The sequence below is a fragment of the Vulpes vulpes genome, chromosome X (genome assembly GCF_048418805.1).
Source record: "Vulpes vulpes isolate BD-2025 chromosome X, VulVul3, whole genome shotgun sequence".
NCBI lineage: Eukaryota > Metazoa > Chordata > Mammalia > Carnivora > Canidae > Vulpes > Vulpes vulpes.
The window spans coordinates 72944701-72952845 of record NC_132796.1 but is presented as its reverse complement, the minus strand read 5'-3'; the positions used below and the strand labels follow the sequence as shown (position 1 = coordinate 72952845).

The 8145-nt window shown below is 43.4% G+C and overlaps 1 non-coding gene across 1 annotated transcript; it reads left to right on the top strand.

The window, feature by feature from the left end:
- The first annotated feature begins 858 nt into the window (after positions 1-858).
- On the top strand, positions 859-965 carry LOC112911549 (U6 spliceosomal RNA). The gene has a single exon (XR_003233386.1). It is a non-coding gene; the product is annotated as a U6 spliceosomal RNA (small nuclear RNA).
- Positions 966-8145: the final 7180 nt, after the last annotated feature.

Sequence of the window (8145 nt, the reverse complement as noted above, 5' to 3'; positions counted from 1 at the left end):
ACCTTTTTTGATGGTGACACTATTGCGACCGAATTGACTTTACCATCTTGGCTTTAGTAAGAAGCAGAAGGCAATGGATTACCATCTTTATTGCTCTAGTGTGTTAAACATTATATGCTAGTAGAATCTAGTTTAATTATTTCAGGTGGAAAAGTATTCTTTGTGTTTCCATTCTGAATGTGTTTGGACTAAACAAACAATAAACTCTGATGTCTGAAGGAAAAAAAAAGGACTGGGTTCAGAGCTTCCAGATTAGTAAGAAAGAATGCATCCTTGTGCCACCGTGTCATGCCCCAAATTCTACTGGGACAGAAGCCTCTGCGTTTGGAGCCTCACTCCATGTATCTCTTCATCTGGCTATTGATTCCTATTCTTTAATATCCTTTGTAATAAACCAATAATCTAGTGAGGAAATGGATTTCTTGGGTTCTGTGAGGCACTCCAGCAAATTAATCAAACCCAAGGGAAGGGGTTGTGGGAACCTCTGACTTACAGCCAGTCAGAAGCACATGTAACAACTTGGACTTGAGATTGGCATCTGAAGTAGAGGGCAGTCCTGTGGGACTGAGCCCTCAACCTGTGGAATCTGATGCTATCTGCAGTTAGATAGTGTCAAAATTGAGTTAAATTATAGGACACCCAGCTTCTGTAGGAGACTTGCTTGCATGTGTGGGGGGAAATCCCACACACTGGAATAGCATACAGGATATTAAAAGTTAAAACCGGCAGAAGTAAATGGAGAAGTGGACAAATCCACTATCATAACAGGAAATTTTAACACATCTCACTGAGTGGTAGCTAAAACAGGCAAACAAAAATTCAGTTAGATGAATTAGATTTAAACAATATTATTAACAAGTGCTCGCTTCAGCAGCACATATACTAAAATTGGAATGATACAGAGAAGATTAGCATGGCCCTTGTGCGAGGACGACATGGAAATTTGTAAAGCACTCTGTATTTAAAAAAATAAATGGAATATTATTCAGCCATTAGAAAGGACAAATACCCACCATTTGCTTCGACGTGGATGGAACTGGAGGGTATTATGCTGAGTGAAATAAGTCAATCGGAGAAGGACAAACATTATATGGTCTCATTCATTTGGGGAATATAAAAAATAGTGAAAGGGAATAAAGGGGAAAGGAGAAAAAATGAGTGGGAAATATCAGAAAGGGAGACAGAACATGAAAGACTCCTAACTCTGGGAAACGAACTAGGGGTGGTGGAAGGGAAGGTGGGCGGGGGGTGGGGGTGACTGGGTGACGGGCACTGAGGTGGGCACTTGATGGGATGAGCACTGGGTGTTATTCTATATGTTGGCAAATTGAACACCAATAAAAAATAAATTTATAAAAATAAATAAATAAATAAATGTTACTAATAAATTTATTTACTTGACACCGGATAGTGCACATAATAGCTACACATGGAACACTGCAGAATAAGTTACCCACTGGGCCATAAAGGAAGCCTTGAGTAACTTCCATGAGCGTAATACAATCTAGCCTGAATGGTCAGTATGAAAATTCAAAGGTAATGTTGGGTTCTCTGCCCCTGTCCTGCCTTTACATGAATCCCAAGAATGTTAATTCCCAATAATCCCCACCTCCTTCAGCTCCAAATGACTCTCTCCAGGTAGGGAAGCCTGGACTTGAGAGGAGCCCATGACTCAGGCCTTTCCCCTCAACTAGATGTCTTTTTTTTTAAATCAACTAGATGTCTTAAAATATTCCTGAGATTTGCTTTAATCAGGTATGTTAAGATTACAGATATGGAGACAAGGTCCTTGAAAGAGGAGTTTATTACCTATGCTCCCAAGAGGAGGGGACATGCCATAACACTCAGGGCCACATAAGGAAACACCCAGGTTGGTCAGGAGCAGAGAGAATGAGGGGAAAACATGATCCACAGTCATTATTCTGGCTTTATGAGAAGGATTGGGAGAGGTAGGATGAGTATGCTGTGTATAACTTTATTTTTTTTTTTTGAGTTCAAACAAATATTTATTTATTTATTTATGTGTATAACTTTAGATTGGATAGTTTGAATAATTTTGGTGGGCTCTGGACTAGAAGGGTGGCCCTTAGTTGTCCAGTATCTGGACTTGGGGTGATTTGGGGCAAAGAGAATACTGAATGGGGGTGTGAGAGTTTGATAAAGGAGGTGGTGGGAGGTGTGGACTTTAGATTGGTTGGTCTGCATATCAAAACTATTGATTGCTATCTCAAGGGATTAGCTCACCCTAGGAGAGGCCCTCACCAGGTCCACACGGCCCCTATTTTGTCAAAGCATCATAAAATATAGTTAATAGAAACCCCGATGAATATGCCAAGGGGAAGATTTCACCTGAGTCATGACCACAGCCGCAGGAGGGAGAGGTTTTCTATGTAGAACTAGGATAGGTGTGCCATGGTCCATGTCCTCAAGAGAACAGAAAACACTCATCCTGGGCACTTGCCACCCACCCCATCTAAAAGGGGACTGCTGGGTGTCTTTTTGGATGGGGCTGGGAAGGGGGGCCCAGAACCCTCTTGGCCTGGGGGGTCCCGAGACTGAAGACCAGCAATGACCAACCCACCCATGGGCTGACCTGCGTACAGTTACCTGTCACCAACGTCCTCACAGGGGGCTCATGAGGTGAATCTGTGGGGTCTGTAGCTGGAGGTTTGGAGAAGATCCCTGAGAAAGGCAATTATAGACCCCAAACCACTTTGTCAGGGCCACACAAACAAGATGGAGTCCTAATGGGGAAACCCTTGGGAACAAGGGCATAGAGAGGAAAGCTCTGGCAGCCAGAGGAAAACAAAGGCAAAAGGCAAAGCAAAACAAGCCACATAACTACCCATTCTTACTTCCCCCTGAGTTTTGCGACCAGCCTAATGCCCCAGGAGCCATTTCCAAATGCACCACTCTTGCACAGGAGGCCAACCAGAGTCAGGAGGCCTGGGACCCAGGTACTTGTAGCTATAAATCCAAGAGATTCTGTGGCCTACTGTATAACATGGTGTTCTTCCAATTTTCTTCAAAAAGGGACTCTGACCACATAGTCACCAGCTCCTTGCTTTCTCTGAGGTTGCTGAGTCTTAGATACAGGAGTTTCTCTGGGCTCACTCAGAGGAACTGGCTCCAGCAGACAGGATGATGCTGCCATGCATAGCTACAATGAGCTCTTTCTGCAAAACCCTTGAGCAACATGGGTTTGAACCACACAGGTCCATTTATAAGCAGATTTATGCTTTACAACACAATATCATAAATGTATTTTCTCTTATGATTTTCTTTTCTCTAGCTTACTTTCTTGTAGGGGTACAGTGTGTGCATATATATATATATATATATATATATATATAGACATACAAAATATGTGTTAGCCAACTGGTTGTGTTATCAGTAAGGATTCCAGTCAACAGTAAGCTATTAGCAGTTAAGTTTTTGGAGAGTCAAAAGTCGTAGATGGATTTTTGACCTAGCTGGGGGGAGTTGATCCCCCAACCTCCTAGCTGTTCAAGGAACAACTGTATATGAAGTCTGAAATAAGGGTAAAGTAACAGAAACATTTGGAATAGCCACATGGCAGGCAGTAACTCCAGCACATTCCAAAGGGCTTACACACAAAACAGTTGTGAAGTGTAAGGAAACAGCAAACAGTTGGTGGGTCTCTGTGAGGAGAGTATGGAAAAAAGCACGGTTTTTCCTTTAAAAAATGTAGTCAGTGGGAGGCCACCACCAGAAAGATGGTGGAGGAGTAGGGTCCCCAAGTCACCTGGCCCCACCAACTTACTTAGATAACTTTCAAGCCATCCTGAACACCTACAAATTGGATGTGAGATTTAAAGAGAGAACAGCCAGAACGCTACAGGGAGAAGGGTTTTCGCTTCTAACAAGGTAGGAAGGCAGAAAAAATAAAAATAAAAAAGAATCAAGTGGGGGAGGGGCACCATGAGAAGCCTGGCTAAGGCCAGCGGAGAAAGCCTCTGGGACAGGAAAGCCCAGCCCCGGAGAAGCGGGAACTTTAAAAAATCCGCACCGGATTCTTCCCGGATGAAAAGGCACTTAGCAGGGAAACCGGGCAGAATCGCAGGAGGGGCAGGGGAGCCTCCAGTCTCCCGGAGTCACTAATAGAGGAAGTGCTGCCCTGGAGGAGAGCGCGCCGCACTCCATGGGCCGATCTCGGTCAAGGGCTGGAGCGCGCCCCAGGCGGGGCACGGGGAGAAGCCGGTTGGTCAGTGGGTGGTTCTGGACCGAGGGGGCTGCGCCCTGCTGCCTTCGGAGCCGCGTCCTGGGAGCATGATTCCAGCAGCACAGGCACGGGATCCCAGGGCACCGAGGGGACGCAGCCCCTGATCCTGCGCTCCCCACCCCTGACAGGCGGAAGCGGGGTGGGCACAGGACAGCGAGGACTCTCCTGCCGCTGGGCACCCCCAAGTTGTGCAGATCAGCGCACCGGCGCCGCCCGGGAGCATCTAGGCCAGTGCAGACTGGGAGACTGCGTTAGTTACTAGCCAGGAGCTGACTCCACAGCTGGATAGCTGGCCACTGCAATTGTGTCGCCCTGTGCCTGGGAGAGGCGGGGCCACCAGGCAACAGAGGCCCCAGCGGGCAACTGCACCCCCCGCAACCAGCAGGGGGCGGGTCAGCTCTACCAGGTACACACACCTGAGCATCAGCACAGCAGGCCCTTCCCCCAGAAGACCAGCTGGAAGGACAGGGGAAGAGCAAGTTCTTCACCACGCAGCGCTGGAAAGATCCAGGGATTTACAGTATATAGAAATAGAGGGTACCCCTCCAATTTTTTTTCTTCTTTTTTCCAGTACAACTCGTTTTTATATCAGACTGTAAATTTCCAAATTTTTTTCTCTTTTCCCAACTTAACTGCAATATTTTACCACCTCTTCATGTTTAAGATTCTTCCTTTTTGACTTTCATATTTCTACAATTTCATATTTCGATAATTACAATTATCATAGATATATTTTCCACTTTTCGATTCCCTTCAACATACTCAACTTAATTTTGGGAGATATACAGGATATGTATTTCTGTTTTGTTTGTGTTTTTTGGTATCTCTGCCTCGTTTTGTTCTACAATGGCAGTTCTACATTTTGTTCTACAATGGCAGAGTTAATACCTTCTAAAATATGACCAGCATGCACCCAGGACCAAGTGGTATATGGTGCTGCTTCATTCTGTGAGATTCCTCATTCCCATTCTGTCCCCTTTCTTTCTTTCTTTCTTTCTTTCTTTCTTTCTTTCTTTCTTTCTTTCTTTCTTTCTTCTTTCTTTTTCTTCTTCTTTCTTTCTTTCTTTCTTTTTCTTTCTTCTTTCTTTCTTTCTTTCTTTCTCTTTCTTCTTTTCTTTCTTTCTTTCTTTCTCTTTCTTCCTTTCTTCTTTCTCTTTCTTTCTTTCTTTCTTTCTTTTTCTTCTTTCTTTCTTTCTTTTTTTCTTTCTTTCTTTCTTCTTTCTTTCTTTCTTTCTTTCTTTCTTTCTTTCTTCTTTCTTTCTATCTTTCTTCTTTTCTTTCTTTCTTTCTCGTTCTTTCTTTTCTTTCTTTCTTTCTTTCTTTCTTTCTTTCTTTCTTTCTTTCTTTCTTATTGGAGTTCAATTTGCCAACATATAGCATAAAACCCAGTCCTCGGGGGATCCCTGGGTGGCGCAGTGGTTTGGCACTTGCCTTTGGCCCAGGGCGCGATCCTGGAGACCCGGGATCGAATCCCACGTCGGGCTCCCGGTGCATGGAGCCTGCTTCTCCCTCTGCCTGTGTCTCTGCCTCTCTCTCTCTCTCTCTCTCTCTGTGACTATCATAAATAAATAAAAATTTAAAAAAAAACCCAGTCCTCATCCCATCAAGTGCCCCCCTCAGTGCCGGTCACCCATTCACCCCCACCCCCTGCCCACCTCCCTTTCCACCACCCCTTCTTTGATTCCCAGAGTTAGGAGTCTCTCATGTTATGTCTCCCTTTCTGATATTTCCCACTCATTTTCTCTCCTTTCCCCTTTAACTATTTTTTATATTCCCCAAATGAATGAGACCATATAATTTTTCGCCTTCTCTGATTGACTTACGTCACTCAGCATAATACCCTCCAGTTCCATCCACGTCGAAGTGAATGGTGGGTATTTGTCGTTTCTAATGGCTAATATTCCATTGTATACACAGACCACATCTTCTTTATCCATTCATTTTTCGATGGACAACGAGGCTCCTTCCACAGTTTGGATATTGTGGACATTGCTGCTATACACATCGCGGTGCAGGTGTCCTGCCGATTCATTGCATCTGTATCTTTGGGTTAAATCCCCAGCAGTGCAATTGCTGGGTCATAGGGCAGATCTATTTTTAACTCTTTGAGGAACCTCCACACAGTTTTCCAGAGTGGCTTCACCAGTTCACATTCCCACCAACAGTGTAAGAGGGTTCCCTTTTCTCTGCATCCTCTCCAACATTTGTGGTTTCCTGCCTTGTTAATTTTCCCCCATTCTCACTGGTGTGAGGTGGTATCTCATTGTGGTTTTGATTTGTAGTTCCCTGATGGCCAGTGATGCAGAGCATTTTCTCATGTGCTTGTTGGCCATGTCTATGTCTTCCTCTGTGAGATTTCTGTTCATGTCTTTTGCCCATTTCATGATTGGATTGTTTGTTTCCTGGGTGTTGAGTTGAATACGTTCTTTATAGATCTTGGAAACTACCCTTTATCTGATACGTCATTTGCAAATATCTTCTCCCATTCTGTAGGCTCTCTTTTAGTTTTGTTGACTGTTTCTTTTGCTGTGTACAAGCTTCTTATCTTGATGCAGTCCCAATAGTTCATTTTTGCTTTTGTTTCTCTTGCCTTCATGGATGTATCTTGCAAGAAGTTACTATGGCCAAGTTCAAAAAGGGTGTTGCCTGGGTTATCCTCTAGGATTTTGATGGAATCTTGTCTCACATTTAGATCTTTCATCCATTTTGAGTTTATCTTTGTGTATGGTGTAAGAGAATGGTCCAGTTTCGTTCTACTGCATGTGGATGTCCAATTTTCCCAGCACCATTTATTGTCTTTGTTTCAGTGGATAGTCTTTCCTCCTTTGTCCAATATTAGTTGACCATAAAGTTGAGGGTCCACATCTGGATTCTCTATTCTGTTCCATTGATCTATGTGTCTGTTTTTGTGCCAGTACCACCCTGTCTTGATGACCACAGCTTTGTAGTAGAAACCTGAAATCTGGCATTGTGATGCCCCCAGATATGGTTTTCTTTTTTCATATTCCCCTCGCTATTCAGGGTCTCTTCTGATTCCACACAAATCTTAAGATGATTTGTTCCAAATCTCTGAAGAAAGTCCATGGAATTTTGATAGGGATTGCATTAAATGTGGAAATTGCCCTGGGTAGCATTGACATTGTCACAATATTAACCCCTTCCAATCCATGAGCATGGAATATTCTTCCATCTCTTTGTGTCTTCCTCAATTTCTTTCAGAAGTGTTCTATAGTTTTTAGGGCATGGATCCTTTACCTCTTTGGTTAGGTTTATTCCTAGGTATCTTATGCTTCTGGGTGGAATTGTAAATGGGATTGACTCCTTAATTTCTCTTTCTTCAGTCTCACTGTTAGTGTACAGAAATGCCACTGGCTTCTGGGCATTCTTTTTGTATCCTGCCACACTGCCAAATTGCTGTATGAGTTCTCGGAATCTTGGGGTGGAGTCTTTTGGGTTTTCTAGGTACAGTATCCTGTCATCTGCGAGGAGGGAGAGTTTGACTTCTTCTTTCCCAATTTGAATGCCTTTTATTTCTTTATGTTGCCTGATTGCTGAGGCTAGGCCTTCTCATACTATGTTGAATAGCAGTGGTGAGAGTTGACATCCCTGTCAACAGTACTGTGACAGAGTTACAGAATTTGATTTAAAATTTAATGTCAGAAAACCAATTCAGAAGCACAATTATAAGGCTACTGGTGGCTCTGGAAAAAAGCATAAAGGATTCAAGAGACTTCTTGAATGCTGAATTTAGATATAATCAGGCTGAAATTAAAAATCAATTGAATGAGATGCAATCCAAACTGGAGGTCCTAACGATGAGGGTTAATGAAGTAGAAGAAAAAATGAGCAACATAGAAGACAACTTAATGGAAAGGAAGGAAGCTGAGGAAAAAAGAGAAAAA